The 16,946-nt window shown below is 31.6% G+C and overlaps 2 non-coding genes across 2 annotated transcripts; both read left to right on the forward strand.

Annotated features, from left to right (window-relative positions):
- Positions 1-14,018: 14,018 nt before the first annotated feature.
- On the forward strand, positions 14,019-14,092 carry TRNAP-UGG (transfer RNA proline (anticodon UGG)). Its single transcript has one exon. It is a non-coding gene; the product is annotated as a tRNA-Pro (tRNA).
- A 183-nt stretch (positions 14,093-14,275) lies between these two features.
- On the forward strand, positions 14,276-14,349 carry TRNAW-CCA (transfer RNA tryptophan (anticodon CCA)). Its single transcript has one exon. It is a non-coding gene; the product is annotated as a tRNA-Trp (tRNA).
- The last annotated feature ends 2,597 nt before the right edge of the window (positions 14,350-16,946 follow it).

Genomic DNA, 16,946 nt, shown 5'->3' on the forward strand with positions numbered 1-16,946 from the left:
CCTTCTCCCCACTTCAAAATGATTGACCAAACACAATCCATAACACAATCCACTTCAAAATTTTGAAGCGTGTATAATGTAAACGAACCGAACAGAAAAACCTTTTTGGACATACACAATCCATAACATTTTCCAGCTATGAAACAGGATTGAAGGTATCCAATCATAAATTATTTTATTTCATCAAAAGCATTTCCCTATTTTAAGCATTAATTTTAATTTTATTAGGTATGTAAAAATTACATATTTAAAATATATGTCAGACCACATAAACACTTAGATATAAGACCCAGAAAACATCTAACATACCGAATAATACAAGAAATAGAAAACGAACTTACCTTAACTGCAATGAACAGCAGACGACTTCACTCGTAGAAAATAAGAGCAACAATTGGAATGCCCAAGTTGAATGGCCTACAGATAGCAACAGAAGCAACACGGAATTTAAAGAGAAAGGAAAAACAAAGCGAGCATTAGAGAAAGAAAAAATCAAACAGAAAAATGAACAGCTATATACGTATTCAACGAAAAAAGTAGGGATTTGGAAAGATTTTTACTAGTCAGCCCAGACGAGAAGCAACATTCGATCGAGAAGAGGGGAAATTGTTGTTGAAGGGGTGAAAGGTCTATGGAATTTAAAGAGAAAGGAAAAACAAAGCGGGCATTAGAGAAAGAAAAAATCGAACAGAAAAATGAACAGCCATATACGGAGTCAACGGAGAAATTAGGGATTTGGAAAGTTTTTTACTAGTCAGCCCAGACGAGAAGCGATATTCGACCGAGAAGAGGGGAAATCGTCGTTGAAGAGGTTAAAGGTCTAGGGATTTGCAGGAGAGAAGAAAGATGGAGGGAGAGTCGGGGTGGGGGAGTTTTAGAATTGGAACAACAAACACTATTAAGTAAAACGACGACGTTTAAATTCAAATTTTTGTGGCGCTAATAAAAAAACGCCACTAATTGCATAAATAACATTTGCGGCGTTTAACAAAAAACGCCAAAAAAACCCTAAATTCTTGAAGATAAACTGCACCGTTTTGAAAGAATTTAATAGTTACTAGCGGACCAAAAACGCCGCTATTGCCTACTTACTGTGGCGCTTTATATAAAAACGCCACTAATCTTCCCATCTTTTTATAATTTTATATTTAATTTTTACATAATTCATATCAATTTTAAATAGCTAGTTTTTGTAGATTTAAGTAATATAAATTTTAATATAATAAAATTAATATTATGTTTTGATCAATTATATAATAAATTATTTAATATGTAAATTATAAAACACTAATTATTCTAAACCCTAAACTCTCAATACCTTTAACCAAAAAACCTTAAACCACTTACTCTAAAACTCTGAAACCCTGAACCCTTTAACACTTAAACCCTAAACCTTAGCCCTAACCCCTAAACCCAAATCCCTGAACCTATAATCCCTAGTCCACAAACCTTAAAACCAGCCCTTATACCTTAACCCCTAAACCCCTATCCCTTAATCTCCAACCTCTAAACCTTAAACTCAAACCATTAAACCAAGTACCCTTAACCTTTCACCCTTGTCCCTTAAACCCTATACCGTAAACATGAACTATGAACCCTAACACATCGAGACCTTTAACCTTAAACTGCAACACTTGAACCACGAACCATATACAAACCATAATCCTTAAACCCTAAACCCGTAAACCCTAAACCTTGACTCATAAAACATAAACTATAAAGTCTAAACCCCTAACCCTTAACCCGTAACACCTATACATTAAACCCCAACCCTTAAACCATGGCCCATAAATCATAATCCCTAAACCTCTAACCTATATCTATTAAGAAACCCTAAATCATAAGACATAAACTATAAACCCTAAACCCCTAACCCTTAAAATCAAACCCTTAAACAATAAACCATGATCCCTACACCTCTAATGCCTCTAATGCTCAACAAAAAAAGAGGTTGTGTTGCTCAACTTTTGCGGCGTTTCCAAATAAGCGCCGCTAATGCTTAATATATAGTAGCGTTTGTGTACAAGCGCCGCTAATGTCCCTATACCTCAATAGAAAACAACGTCATTTTGCTTAACTTATTAGCAAAGTGAAGGAATAAAACGCTGACGTTTTGATCAACATCTATAGGTCAAGCCGAAACGATGTGTTTTGGTCAAAACATTTGCGGCACTTCAAAAGAAGCGCCACTAAAAGCTGAAATCTAGCGGCGTTTTCTTGTACACGTCGCTAATGGCGCTATAGCTCAAGAAGAAATGTTACGTTTCGGTTTAAAACGATACGTTTTGGTTAAGATTTTTTTGCGGCGCTTTGTATAATGCGCCGCTAATGATGTACTTTCGCGGCGTTTCACTCTAGCGCCACTAATTCTAAAATACCTCAAGACCAAACGATGCGTTTTGGTTAATATTTTTTACGGCGCCTTTCATAATGTGCCGGTAGCTCTGTGCTTTAGCGGCGTTTGTTCATAAGCGCCACTAATTCTAATATACCTCAATACCAAACGCTGTGTTTTGGTAAAGATATTTTACGGCGCTTTTTATAATGCGCCGCTAATGATGTGCTTTAGCGGCGTTTTATTATAAGCGCCACTAATTCTAAAATACCTCAAGACCAAACGATACATTTTTGTTAATATTTTTGCTGCGCTTTTTATATTGTGCCGCTAATGATGTTCGTTAGCGGCGTTTCATTATAAGCGCCGCTAATTCTAAAATACCTCAAGACCAAACAATGCGCTTTTGTTAATATATTTGCGGCGCTTTTTATAATGCAGCATTAGCGGCGTTTTTCCATAAGCGCCACTAATTCTAATATACCTCAAGACCAAACGCTGCGTTTTGGTTAAGATATTCTGCGGCGCTTTTTGCATTGCGCCGCTAATTATGTGCTTTAGCGGCGTTTTACGAAGATCGCCGCTAATGCTAGATTTTTAGCAGCATTTGTTGTTCAAACGCCACAAAAAATGCCGCTAAAAGCCTATCCTGGTGTAGTGATGGGATGATTTGATCCAATAAATAAATAAATAAACTCATACTAGACAAACTTAAATGAACTAAATTTAACAATATCTCAAATCCGAAATAAATTGAACTAATAATAATCTAGATCCGAAGTAAATCTCTTATAACAATTTAAGTTGGATTGAGTGTGATATTGAATGTCGTAGATGTGGTTCACACCGTAAAAGTTGCAGAAAGCTACCAAGAATAAAAGTTTTGGGCGTAGGGGAAGAGGATGTTGTTATAGGATGCTTGTATGATAAGCCGATGAATTCTTCTTCCCCTTCCCTTCGATGTTTAGTGGAGATATTAATAGAGAGAGGGCATGAGCATGGGTCTCAACCTTCGAGCAATATATTGCACTGGTACAAAGGGTAGAGCGATATGTTGTCAACTAGGAATATTTTTGGAAATGATAAAAGGTTACTAGACGGAGCTAGGGGCGATGCCAGAGGGCTAGCAAGGACCTAGCCCCCTAAAATGTAAAATTTCACTTTTGGCCATTTAAAATTTACAATATTTTAATTTAGTAAATGATAAAATTACACTTTAGCCTTCAAAAATGATAAAATTTTGATTTAGTCCTTTAAAAGATATAAAGATATAAGGAATTAAAATTACACTTAAGCTCTCATAAAAATATACAACTTAATTTCATCTCCCTAGAATTTTTTTTTGACTTTGCCCCTAGACAAAGCATTATCGAACACTTTAGCTCTCAAACATAGGCGTCAAACAGGGGCTTAGAGAAAGGGGTAGGCGGTGGCCTTACACCACCCCGACCCCCCTCCAAAAAAAAAGGTAATTAAAATACTTATAAGTTAGTATAATAGTAAATTTACATTTTAATCCTCTAAAAAATTATGATTCATCGTTGATCTCTATTAAAATAATTTTTTGACTTCGCTCTTAGTGTTAAGTGATTCAATAAAACTAAAAAATATATATATGATAAAAGTACAACAAATCCGAACCTAAATAAGGTCAAAATTTTAGATCCGAATTCATTTCATAAAAAAATTAATTTAACCTATTCAATTGTGACATCTATATCCTATATAACCCACCACTGACCCTCCTCGGATCCATTCTCATCTGTGCCTTCCATTTGCCTACATTAATTTACTCCTATCTAATTGGACACAGCTTTTTGTCGAACACCTTTGAAACTACCAAGTTGTTTGGTCTCTATTTAATAGGTTCCATAAAAAAGTACTTCTACATATAGGATTAGTTCATCGATTTCATCAATGGCACATAGCTTAGTGTTATATATATGTAATTCATATTGTCGTCTTCATCATTACCTTCTATAAAACCTATTCCGAACAGTAAAAAACACTAAACAAGCTTTGGTCTGAATGTTCAGTACAAAGATTATTACAGTCTTTTAGGTGAAAAATAAAAGGCCAAACTACATCCAAAGCCATTAAACTATTAGTAAATTTATATTTTGGTCATTTAAGTTCAAAAAGTTATTAAATGATCATTGTACTATTTGAAAGTTTTCTTTTAAACCACTGAATTATTTAAAAGTTTTTATTTGAGTCATTAGATTGTTAAGTTTTTTTAAAGTTAAGCTAACGAGTTCCAAGCGATAATTCGATGATTAGTACAATGAATTAGTACCTATTGACAAGTAAAACATACCTTAGATCCAAGTCAATTTGATGGTTAGTGTTGGAGATCGAAGAAGGAAACTGTTTAAATTTCCTTTTACAAAACTATAAGCCAGCTGACTCAAATTGAATCTACAAACAGCTTAGCATGGTCAACCCCTATCTTCGCCAAAAAAACAAGCCTACATGTTCAGCTCTTGCCAAAAAAATAAGCCAGTTGACTCAAATTGAAACTGTTTGGAATTTAATTCGTAGATTCATGAAATTTAAAGTTGTTTCATGAAAAAATTGAACTATAGAGAAAAAAAAAGAGAAAGAAAGCTTTCAATTGGTGCAGGCGCTACAAACATAAAATGTCATATAATGATAAATTCAACAATCTAGTGACTTAAATGAAAACTTTTGAATAGTTTAGTAACCATTTTATAATTTTTTTGAAGTTGAATAATCAAAACATAAATTTACTAATAATTTAGTGACCTTGAATGTAATTTATCTATAAAAAATTGAATGATGAGCATGAAATTGCGAGTTGAAAAAATGGGTCCAATTTGAGAGGATTTAGGAAGAAGAAGATGATGAGAGAATCTTAAATAGGTGATAGAAGATGATGTGTTTCCCGGTGCAAGTGCAACAGTCATGGTTAAGATTGCTTTGTGTCGGCAAAACATAGCATGTGCCCTCCCTTTTCTAATTTCTTGAACTATATAATTCATAATTTCGATTTATATTAGAATAGTTGAATTGAAAATTGGTAACCTAATTGATTTGTTCGATGACACAAAATTGGATATGGATCAAATTATTTGTGAATTGGTAAAAAATTGGGATAAAAAATTAATTGAATTAATTTATATTTTTTAAATATTTTTAAAATTTAATTATTTATTCAATTATTATTTTTCGAAAATTTAGTTAATTCGATCATTGGTCTGATTTTTAGAGCATTGATTTTATGTACGGTTAGTAATCATATGAGAATCTATACTATGTATAAAAATCTTGATAATTTTTGTGTCACGAGTAAACTTAATATCAATTCAATTGAGAAAAGTTTAAAATATTTTTTAAGGCTTAATGACAAATATGGCCTCTAGCGTTTGCATGTTTTGTCAAAATGACCCTAATTGTATATTTGAGCCGTTTTTTTACATCAACCTTTGTTCTTTTTTTTAATCTACTTTTTCTAATAGATTTAATGAAAGAATCTTAAAAAAGTTATTGGGGATGATGTGGAATATTTTTAATGAGATACAATTCATTACTTAGATAACCTAATAAGATAATTGCATGTGGAAACTAATAAAATAAATAAATGATACATTAAATTAAAAAATAACTCTTAATTTAAATAAAATAAACGTAATGATCTAAAAAAAATAACTCAGTAGAAAAACTTCTCAATAACAAACGTATGAAAGATTGAAACCTTGAATTTATTCATTAAATTTGTTAGAAAATGAAGTTTGAAAAAAGAAACCAAAGGTTGATGGCCAAAAAAGGCTAAAAATATAATTAGAACCATTTTGACAAAAGTTACAAACGTTCGTAGCCAAAATTATCATTAAGCTTCTTTTTTGTAATAAACACGAATATTATAACAATGATATTTATGTCTTTTAATAGTTCATAGGAAATTAAAGATCACTTTTTAAATATATTTATTTTTTTTTTAAAAAATTTCACCTACATAGTGGGTGTGGCGTCATATGTTTCATTGATAATATATACAACTATAAATAAATGTATCAAATATAAATATCTAATTATGAATTACATCCATTTATTTTACAAAAATTAGAAAGTTAGTTCTTTATTTTAATTTATCAAAATTTGATACATATACTTTACAAAAATGGAGCAGCTAGTCGAATAAATTATTAATTTATTGTATACAAATTGTTAAATTGTCAATTTTACTATTTTTTGTGTACAAACTATTAATTTTTCATTTTTTTTATAACTGAAAGAGAAAATTTTAGTTTCGAACCCAAGCTCTTATGTCTACAATATACTACTTTTATCACTAGACCAAAAGATTGTTGGCAATAAAATTAATATAGAATAATACATTAATATTTAAAAATTTTGAATTGAATAATGCATTAATATATATAAAAATTGTGGGGTTTTTTTTTAAATTTGTGTTTTTGGAAGTGTTTAATATTGTTATAAAAATTGTAAAAAATTATTTTAAATATTAAGTGAAAAATAAATTAATTTAATCAATATTTAGATAATTTATTATTATAATAAATGAAATATAATGTTTAAATATTTTAATAATTTAATACAAATTGCTTATAAAATTTAATTTGTTTATATAATTTTATATCTAAAATAAATATTATAGAAAATATATATACTTAATATTTTGATTTAAAGTAAATTCATCTATGAAGAAATTATATCAATAAATGAAGATATTTTAATCATTTTTTTCCAAATCAGATTTCACAAAATGGAAATGCACCTAATAGCAAATTTTTTTATTTTTAAGAATTTAGTATTTTTATTTTTGAAATTAAAAATTTTAAGTTTAATTGTTAGCACTATTAAACTCCTATTAAATTACTTGTGTGACACTTTAAAATGAAATAAAAAAAATTTCATTTGATGGCTATTTAGCAAAAAAATTATTATTGTAGTGGACCTAATTTTAACACATGAATTTTAATGCTTTTAACAACTAAAATTGTATTTTTAAATTCAAAAAGTAAATGGATTAAATTTCGATAATTAAAAATAAAAAGATTAAATTCCAAATATATGAAAAATATAAAACTTAAAGTATATTTTAACTTTATTAAAAATAGTTGTAATAAACAAGTGTTTATTGTAAAACTAAAAATAATACAAATATTAAGAAAGAAAAAAAAATAAAGGAATAAAATATGATTAAACTTTCACTTAGGATGTATATAAGCTTGTACATGCCTTCTATTTATATGGCTTTAAGAACCATATGTTACAAGACATTAAGGACCATTATTTAAGGTACCCTATAAATGAGTAACCCCATAATAAATTTATGGGATTATGGATATTCATTCTTTAGGGCTTACAATATGATGGAATTGGGGGTTATGGACATCCATTTTATTAAATGGTTTACAACACTCCCCATTGGATGTCCATTAACGAAAATGTGCATCGTTAAAACCTTATTAGGAAAAATCATGTGGGATAAAAACCTAATGAAGTAAAAAGAGTATACAATCTCCTATTACAAGTTGCCTCGTTAAAAACCTTTACTAGGAAAACCCAGTGGGACAAAAGCTTGGTTAAAGGAAAAGAGTGCAACGTGTTTTTAACTCCCCCTAATGGCTTCATCACATTACGTCTTTAAGTCGACACATTCCAATCTTGTGTAGTAACCTTTTAAATGTTGAAGTTGGCAATGCCGTAGTAAAAAGATCTACTAAATTATCACTAGAACGAATTTGTTGAACTTCTATATCAATTTTCCTTTCAAGATCATGAGTGAAGAATAATTTTGGTGAAATATGTTTCGTTCTATCACTTTTGATGTAATCACCCTTCAATTGAGCTATACATGTTGCATATCTTTGTATAAGATAGTTGGCATATTTTCCTGTAAAGGCAAAATACATATATTTTGGATATGTTGGGTCAATAACCTTAACCAGCACACTCTCGACTTTCCTCATGCATTGTAATTATTTCTACATGATTTGAAGAGGCGATAAATAATGTCTGCTTTATTGAATGTCGTGATATGACAGTACCTCCTCATGTAAATAAATATCTCGTTTGAGATTGACCTTTATGTGGATCTAATATATATCCAGCATCAACATAGCCGACTTATGGGGATTTTGAATCATTTGAATAAAATAACCCTATATCAATGATCCATCTAAGATATCTAAATACATGTTTAATTTCATTTCAATATCTATGTGTTAAAGAAGAACTAAATCTTGCTAACAAGTTTACAACAAAAGCTATATCAGGTTTTGTGTTGTTTGCAAGATACATCAATGCTCCTATGACACTTAGATATGACACTTCAGGAGCAAGAAACTCTTCATCATTCTCACAAAGACGAGATTGATCTTTATTCACATCTAAATTTCATACAACCATTGGGGTACTCAATGGATGTGCTTTATCCATGTAAAATTTCTTTAATATCTTTTCCGTATAATTTGATTGATGAACATGAATTCCATCTTTTAAATGTTTGATCTGTAGGCCAAGACAAAACTTTATTTTTTCAAGATCTTTCATTTCAAATTCTTTCTTTAAACAATTTATTGTTTTTTGGAGCTCTTCAAAATCAGGCGGATCTTTACTCGGAGTAGAGCATAAACCTAAAAAAATTGAATAAAAAATTGATGAAACCCATTCAGGAACAAGAAAATGACATCATGATTTGGATTGAATCCCAATGAAAAAAATAGATCAATGAAAAGTTTGTGCGATAAGTTTAGCAAATTTTTTCTATATTATAGATTATAGGAAAACGGGCCAAAACTTATCTTTCTTTAATTTCATTTTGAATTTCATTTTATTTTTAAAATGTAAGAAAAAGCCCCTTCGTTAGAAATTAGAAGTTAGAAAAGGCACACTAGAAAAAATGAAGGATGGCTGGAATCTACACATTGATTTTTTTTCGCAATTTTTGTTGAACCGTATGCATCAAAAGGTGCCTATACGGCTACTAAGGGATACAATTTTATCCTAATCAACCGACTTTATCGAGAAAGATTACTTTTTTTAGACCAAGAGGTTGATAGCGAGATCTCGAATCAACTTATTGGTCTTATGGTATATCTCAGTATAGAGAATGATACCAAAGATCTGTATTTGTTTATAAACTCTCCTGGCGGATGGGTAATACCCGGAGTAGCTATTTATGATACTATGCAATTTGTGCAACCAGATGTGCATACAATATGCATGGGATTGGCTGCTTCAATGGGATCTTTTCTCCTGGCCGGAGGAGAAATTACCAAACTTCTAGCATTCCCTCACGCTCGGCGCCAATGAGTTTTTTTATTTGATGGAAAGAAAAAAGAAGACTATGCCTTCGCCATATGAAATATGAATTAGTAAGTAATAATAGCATGGCACTTCGAATTCGATAGGAAATTTTTTTTGATTTCTTTTTTTTTCAAAACATTAGATTATGTATCGAAAGAGTAGTATGAGAGAAAAGGGCATTTCCAATTTTATCTTAGCTTTCGTGGGCCCATCTCAGCGTCACAAAATTTTTTTGTTTTCACACCAGAGTCTATTAACAATATTTATAACAATATTTATGTTATAAAATAAAAGAGTACGAAAAAAGACTATTTTTTTCTTTCTTTTTTTTCAAAAAAAAAGAAACTTTGGGATTGCTGAATTACAGACAAATAAATATATAAAGCAATGGAGCCATCATAGTATTTTTGAACTTTTCCGAAAAAAAAAGAAAAAAAAGAAGGGTGGTAATTGGATTATTTAGTGATCTGGGTCTAATAGACGCTCTCTATATTTTCTCTTTTTCTTTTTTCGATGAAAGAAAAAAGAGAATTCCATTGTAAAGCCGTATGCAATGCACAAAAAATGCCTGTACGGTTGTTCAATTCTATCTTTTTTTCTTATTATTCTTTAGCTATTTTTAGCTATTCTTCTCACCTCATTATGTGAGTTAGAAGAACCTTTTATTATGTTATATCATCAGGTAATGATCCATCAACCTGCTAGTTCTTTTTATGAGGCACAAACAGGAGAATTTATCCTGGAAGCGGAAGAACTACTGAAACTTCGCGAAAGCCTCACAAGGGTTTATGTACAAAGAACGGGCAAGCCCCTATGAGTTGTATCCGAAGACATGGAAAGAGATGTTTTTATGTTAGCAACAGAAGCCCAAGCTCATGGAATTGTGGATCTTGTAGCGGTTAAATAAGTTAAATAACAAATAGCAATAGCAACGATTTAACACCAATCCACAATTTAATTAAGATTGATTTAATCCCTCTTCTTCCTTTCCTTCTTAACTTAAGCCTAAGGGGTTAATATTTTATTTATCTATTAAATAGAAAAAGAAGTAATTCAGAATCATCTGGTTAGGATCGATCTAAACCAGTCTATTATGTATATGATTCAGTATGCCAACTATTAAACAACTTATTAGAAATGCAAGACAGCCAATTAGAAATGTCACGAAATCCCCTGCTCTTGGGGGATGTCCTCAGCGCCGAGGAACATGTACTAGGGTGTATGTACGACTTGTTCAGATCATGGGCTGAGAAAAAAGAAACAACTTTTTCAGTATCAACGATCCGTACCAGTGAATAGAATGGGGTTCGTCCGTTCACTATCTAAAAAAGTAGATCTACCATATCCTTCTATTGTGTATGAAATTTATGGTTTCCATTGGCGCAAATCCAATCTTGGAATTTAAGATGAGAAAAAATTCCCCATTGGTAGCAAATGCTTATCCATTAAGCGGGGAAAATCCTATTTAAAAAGCAAAAAGATTATGCTTCGACTCTTACAAAGAACGGACTAACAAGGTCAGCTGCCCAATTAATCATCATCCTTACATACCGTTACTGTATAAGATAGATCTAGTTGTGAAAGATCTATTACTGGAAAATTTATGAGTAGAGCCGAAGAGTGTGAACTGTACAAGTTACCAATTAAATGAAGGAATGAGCTCCGGTGTATAGAGAGGACCTCACCGTTTAAGAAGTAACCATAGAAACGATGGAACCCACTATTTATTTATCCATTTCTATTTACTCCTTTATTTTAGTTAATATGCTTTTTTTGATACCTAGTATCAATACAATTGCTTATTTCAAGGCGAAATGAAATGCCTAGAAAAAAGGAAAAATCGTGGTCGGGACGGTTAGAGTAGCAAAAGCCATTGGAAATTTTATTTTATACATTGGAAGAATCCGTTTTGTTATTAATAGACTAGAAAAGAATAACTGAAAGAAAGAATTAGTTATTCATCAAAATTTCTTTTATTCAATGACCAAAATTAAACGGGGATATATAACTCGTAGACGTCGAAAAAAAATTAGTTTATTTGCATCAAGCTTTCGAGGGGCTCATTCAAGACTTACTCGAACTATTACTCAACAAAGAATAAGAGCTTTGGTTTCGGCTCATCGGGATAGAGATAGGAAAAAAAAGGATTTTCGTCGTTTGTGGATCACTAGAATAAATGCAGTAATTCCCGGAGTGGGGGTATCCTATAGTTATAGTAGATTAATACACAATTTGTACAAGAAACAGTTGCTTCTGAATCATAAAATACTTGCACAAATAGCTATCTCAAGTAGGAATTGTCTTTATATGATTTCTAACGAGATTAGAAAATAAGGAGATCAAAAGGAATCCAACGAAATGCTTTAAATGAAATGGGGTTCCCTCGAGAATGAACTCAGGGAAGGTAGAGTAGAAATTAATATGATAAAAAATTCTGATTCTGATAAGGTTCTGATAAGGTCATCAAAACAAGATGAGCGAAGGCGCTCAATAAAAAAATATTTTTTTTCTTCCCTAACCGGATTCGATTCTTTTGAAGGGGTAAGCCTATTTATTTCTGGTTCTAAGAGCAGTAGTTCTAGTGGTCGACTCGCTTCTTTCAAACTGTTTCTCATTATTAAGAAAGGGTAACGAAGATAAAATACGAGCTTGTTTTATAGCAATAGTAATTAATCGTTGTTGTTTTAAGGTCAATCTATTTACTTGCCTAGATAATATTTTTCCTTGTTCACTAATAAATCGACTAATTAAACTCATGTTTCGATAATCAATTCTATCCCCTGATTGGATCGTGGGCAAACGCCTACGAAAAGATAGCTTGGATTTAAGAAAGAGTCGCTTGGTTTTATCCATGATTTCTTTATTCCTTATTTCTAAAAAGAATCCTATCCCTATCTCTATTTCTAAAATCCTATTTTGAAAATTCAAATTATAGAATTAATATAATAAATAGGATTTGGTTTGTTTATTTTATTATTGTTTATTTTATTATTATTTATCATTTAATATATAATTTATATATATAAATTAAAATATATTAATAATATATAAATAATATTTATAATATATTAATAATATTAATAATATAGAAAGAAAATATGCATTATATAACTAATTATATACTTATACTTAATATATTATATACCTAATGTCATATTTTCATATTCTCGGTAAGTGGTGACATGCGAGCACTTGATTCGATTTATTTCTTTATCTCCCTGTGAATTGTATGTTTGTAACAATAGGGACAGAATTTCTTCAATTCCAATCGACTGGGCGTATTGTGTCGATTTTTTTGAGTAATATACCTGGAAATACCCGTTGATTCCTTATTAACGCCGTTTCGAACACAACTGGTACATTCCAAAATAATCGTTACTCGGACATCTTTACTCTTGGCCATGAACCTCCTTTGAGTTTTTAATTCACCCAACTTTTCTATTTTCCGATCAAAAGCGAAGAAGAAAGGAATGAAAAAAAAAAGAAATAAAAGTTGCTAACTTAAAACCAAATCTTGAAAGATTTTGTTGCAATCAATATAGTAAATCAATATAGATTTAGAGTAATAGTAAATAATAAGAATAAGTAATACAAAGATTTCGAACTCTATTTAGAATCAAACCACCGTACGGTATTTTCTTTAAGTATCTTGAAGGATACTGTTGTTCCAGCCACATTTCTCTTTTGCTCTACTAGTAATTTAATTGGAGCTTGAACCCGAGTTTCGGTGAGGTTGAATCTACTTTTTTCATTCTACCTTCCTTATTTATTTTATCTAATTCTTATCTAATTCGAAAAAAAAACTAAAAAGGGGGGGGGGGGGCGAGAGAGTAGTCACAGATATTTGATTATATCTCGATCTAATCTTTTTCGCCCCGTCCCGCGGCAATAACTAGAATTAAAAAAAAGGGAATGTTAACGCATCCAGGAAGAAACGATTGATCTCTATTAATAAACCCGCTAAAGAACTGAACCAGAGAGTACTTAGTACCGGTGCTACGGAAAGATATGTTTTTAGATCTCGCATTTAAAATCCTCCTTCTTTATCGTATTACATTATGGTAATACATATATAATCGCATGTATGTGTGGTTAAAGACCACTTGGATTTGTCTATTTGTACCCGGAATTCCTAATTCAAAATTCAAATTTAAATGTACAATGATTCGATAGATAAGATTTTCCCTTTCTTAAAACAGCAAAACAAAATAGGTCCCTTTCCGCCTGAGAATTCCCGCTAAAAATATTCATTTATTATTCATTATATGGTTGTTATATGAGACCAAAAAGAGGAAATGGAAAGATCTGTTTTGTATATCAATAGATGAAATAAGGGTGTGGAAAACAAGACAGGGATTCTCTACAATGACATTGTAGGCCAATTGAAAGGGATGTAGCGCAGCTTGGTAGCGCATTTGTTTTGGGTACAAAATGTCACGGGTTCAAATCCTGTCATCCCTACCTATTACTTCTCCTTTGACTAGTAACGAGGGAGTCGTTTTAGATTGATTAAAATTAAGCATACATAATCTATCATTTTCTTATATTATATATGATATATGATAGTATAGTTGTGCGCGATGTATTGGGGTTATAAAATAAAAGAATCCTCTTTTTTACAGTATTATTTATTATGATAAGAAAGCGCTCTTAGTTCAGTTCGGTAGAACGTGGGTCTCCAAAACCCAATGTCGTAGGTTCAAATCCTAGAGAGTGTGATTCTGCTCTTGTTAGGTCGAAAATTACACCGAACTGAAAAAAAAATTGAACAGCAATTCGAATTTGACCTCCTTGGATTAAATTATAAAATTCAAATTATTAAATAAATTGAAATTCAAAAATTTAAGAATTAAAGGGGCCAGTAAAAAAAAGGTATGTTAACTCTTGAAGAGCTCCAAAAAACAATAAATTGTTTAAAGAAAGAATTTGAAATGAAAGATCTTGAAAAAATAAAGCTTTGTCTTGGCCTACAGATCAAACATTTAAAAGATGGAATTCATGTTCATCAATCAAATTATACGGAAAGATATTAAAGAAATTTTACATGGATAAAGCACATCCATTGAGTACCCCAATGGTTGTATGAAATTTAGATGTGAATAAAGATCAATCTCGTCTTTGCGAGAATAATGAAGAGTTCTTGCTCCTGAAGTGTCATATCTAAGTGTCATAGGAGCATTGATGTATCTTGCAAACAACACAAAACCTGATATAGCTTTTGTTGTAAACTTGTTAGCAAGATTTAGTTCTTCTCTAACACATAGACATTGAAATGAAATTAAACATGTATTTAGATATCTTAGATGGATCATTGATATAGGGTTATTTTATTCAAATGATTCAAAATCCCCATAAGTCAGCTATGTTGGTGCTGGATATATATTAGATCCACATAAAGGTCAATCTCAAACGGGATATTTATTTACATAAGGAGGTACTGCCATATCACGACATTCAATAAAGCAGACATTATTTATCGCCTCTTCAAATCATGTAGAAATAATTACAATGCATGAGGAAAGTCAAGAGTGTGTTGGTTAAGGTTATTGACCCAACATATCCAAAATATATGTATTTTGCCTTTACAGGAAAATATGCCAACTATCTTATACAAAGATATGCAACATGTATAGCTCAGTTGAAGGGTGATTACATCAAAAGTGATAAAACGAAACATATTTCACCAAAATTATTCTTCACTCATGATCTTGAAAGGAAAATTGATATAGAAGTTCAACAAATTCGTTCTAGTGATAATTTAGTAGATCTTTTTACTACGGCATTGCCAACTTCAACATTTAAAAGGTTACTACACAAGATTCGAATGTGTCGACTTAAAGACGTAATGTGATGAAGCCATTAGGGGGAGTTAAAAACACGTTGCACTCTTTTCCTTTAACCAAGCTTTTGTCCCACTGGGCTTTCCTAGTAAAGGTTTTTAACGAGGCAACTTGTAATAGGAGATTGTGTACTCTTTTTACTTCATTAGGTTTTTATCCCACATGATTTTTCCTAATAAGGTTTCAGCGATGCACATTTTCGTTAATGGACATCCAATGGGGAGTGTTGTAAACCATTTAATAAAATGGATGTCCATAACCCCCAATTCCATCATATTGTAAGCCTTAAAGAATGAATATCCATAATCCCATAAATTTATTATGGGGTTACTCATTTATAGGGTACCTTAAATAATGGTCCTTAATGTCTTGTAACATATGGTTCTTAAAGCCATATAAATAGAAGGCATGTACAAGCTTATATACATACTAAGTGAAAGTTTAATCATATTTTATTCCTTTGTTTTTTTTTTCTTTCTTAATATTTGTATTATTTTTAGTTTTACAATAAACACTTGTTTATTACAACTATTTTTAATAAAGTTAAAATATACTTGTAAATACCCAATCTTGCCCGGATAAAAAAAAAACTAAGTTACAAATGGGCCACAAGGCCCAAACCAAAACAAACAAAGGCCCGAGTACAGAGGCCCAAGACAGATAATGAAACCCTAGGGTTTCTAATCTTCAACAGCGCCGCAAGACCAAGCCAAGGCCGAATCTCCCCGATCTTCACCTGCAAAATAAGGAAAGAAATCAAACAATATATGGAAAAATCATAGATTTGAGAACTAAAGATATGACCAGATTTATTCCTTTTTTGATTTATTTTCATTCGACTATAAAATGAGATTAAACATACTGTAAAAGGGGCCGGATTTGAGAAATCAATAAAAGACCTTATTTTCACAATACAAGCAGAATAATCAAACGCACTAAAGGTTGTTATTTACATTTTCCATCTTTGTCATTCGATTTTATTTTATACGATTGAAATAAATAAGAAAAAGGTGAGAAACCACCTGGGTTTGGAGCCCCAAATAGCCGTGAAAGGCCGAGGGAATCGTCTCCAAGGAAAGACGATCGGGAACCGAAGAGTTTCCTGGGGTTTTGGAGGTTTTTTCTTTATTTTTTGAAAGTTTTAAGCCTAGATTTGGGCAAAAGAGGGTTGAGTAGCCCAAAACGAGGTTTTTTCCTTCTCCGACCACCACGGACGGTGGCGCCGGCGCCGGGGAACGGCGACCGGCGCGGTGGCCGGTGATCGTCCGATGATCGGCCAATGGCCGGAGGGCAGAGCGGTTAGGAGAGTTTTAAAGGTTTTTTTTGTTTTTTTTTTTAAACTGGTTTTGAAATGAAATTTTTTGAAGGAAAGAGACTTATATACGACACCTAAACGATGCCGTTTTGGAAAGCCTCCAGACACGCAAAACGTCATCGTTTTGAGGCGTCCGACCCGAATTTGACCCGACCCAGTT

Source organism: Gossypium hirsutum, chromosome D12 (assembly GCF_007990345.1).
Source record: "Gossypium hirsutum isolate 1008001.06 chromosome D12, Gossypium_hirsutum_v2.1, whole genome shotgun sequence".
In the NCBI taxonomy this organism is placed as follows: Eukaryota; Viridiplantae; Streptophyta; class Magnoliopsida; order Malvales; family Malvaceae; genus Gossypium; species Gossypium hirsutum.